This window comes from Fulmarus glacialis, unplaced genomic scaffold (assembly GCF_000690835.1).
Source record: "Fulmarus glacialis isolate BGI_N327 unplaced genomic scaffold, ASM69083v1 scaffold27188, whole genome shotgun sequence".
NCBI classification, from domain to species: Eukaryota; Metazoa; Chordata; class Aves; order Procellariiformes; family Procellariidae; genus Fulmarus; species Fulmarus glacialis.
Window position 1 is genome coordinate 3,259 of NW_009228026.1, and position 1,819 is coordinate 5,077.

Below are 1,819 nucleotides of genomic sequence, written 5' to 3' on the forward strand. Positions count from 1 at the left end.
TCCCATTCGCTTTGCAAGGACGAGGCACGATGCGAAGCGCCTGCCCCGCATCCCGTGAGAAATAACATCCCGCCCGTGCAACCACTTTGCCCTTGAGGGCCCCTCTCAAAGGAGTCAAGCCGGGAAGGACCCGCTATATAATCCCATTTAGCCCAGCGGGAAGGGGGGTGTTGAGGACCAGAGGGCTGAAGCCTGAATTAATACCAGAGCGGAATAAAACCCCTCCCCGGTGCTCACCCGACCCCACAGCAGCCCTCCCCCGGAGCGGGGTGGGATCCACTCGTGTCCTTGTTCCTTCCAGAAGAACGAACTGAGAAGGGAAAACCTCCTCCTCCTCTGTCGTGCTGTAGTTGTGCGCTGTGCTCAGTCGAGTGTCTCTCCACCTCCTATGCTGTCCCCGTGCCATGGTACTGTTATAACCGGTGGAATAAATACCAGGAGATGTCTATGCATTTTTTTCTCTCCTCGAGCAGTGCTTTCCCGATAAAGGTGTTGGGGTGTCCCAAGTATCAGGGGCATAAAGAGATCGAGCGCATCCCCTTCACAGGGCAGGGGGGAGCAGTGATGGGAGCTCAAGGGAGAAATCTCTTGCAGCAGCATCCAGAAGAAAACATCACGCCTGGTTGTGGTCGGGTGTTTTGCCATGTTTTGTACCCAGGGGATGCTATGAGCTGCTCTTTGTCAGCAGCCGGGTTTAAAAGCAAACAAACCCCCCAGATTTCGCAGATTTTTGGCTATTTTAGTAAAAAGCCTTCAGATCACTCACCAGCTCCCCGCTTCAGTCTCATGGGTACTGCGGGATGTCCGCAGCGCTGCTCCGAGCAAGGACATGTCTCTGCAGGGACAAGACCGTGATAAGTACAGGTGGGACTTCAAGCCGGAGCAGCTCCAGCCTGCCGGCATCCCGGCGGGTGGTGGGCTCCTGCGGCGAGGCTTCCTGGAAAGAGCTGGCACAGGCTGGGAATTTACTGTTCCAAATCCCAAAGGAGCTGATTAACTGCAATTTGCTTTTGCAGGGTGGATCAGGGAAAATGCGGGGAGGGTGCTGGGAAGCTGGTATTATTCTTATTCTTATTCTTATTCTTATTCTTATTCTTATTCTTATTCTTATTCTTATTCTTATTCTTATTCTTATTCTTATTCTTATTCTTATTCTTATTCTTATTCTTATTCTTATTCTTATTCTTATTCTTATTCTTATTCTTATTCTTATTCTTATTCTTATTCTTATTCTTATTCTTATTCTTATTCTTATTCTTATTCTTATTCTTATTCTTATTCTTATTCTTATTCTTATTCTTATTCTTATTCTTATTCTTATTCTTATTCTTATTCTTATTCTTATTCTTATTCTTATTCTTATTCTTATTCTTATTCTTATTCTTATTCTTATTCTTATTCTTATTCTTATTCTTATTCTTATTCTTATTCTTATTCTTATTCTTATTCTTATTCTTATTCTTATTCTTATTCTTATTCTTATTCTTATTCTTATTCTTATTCTTATTCTTATTCTTATTCTTATTCTTATTCTTATTCTTATTCTTATTCTTATTGCAGTAAGGATACTGGATCAGGCCATGCCTGGGGCTGCTGGGCTGAGCAAAGCTCCCTGGTACGGCCAGGAGATTGCTTTCTGCCCCCAGCCCCCCTGTAATCCCGTGCTGGGGCCAGGGAGCCCTGAGGGACTCCTGCTACCCTCCAACGTCAGAGGTTGCCTCACCTCTGAGAAGAAATCAGCCACCGCTTTGGCTGGCAGGACGGATGGACAGGCAGAGGCAGCTCAGCCTCCCGGCCACAGCTCAGCCGTGATGCTCTG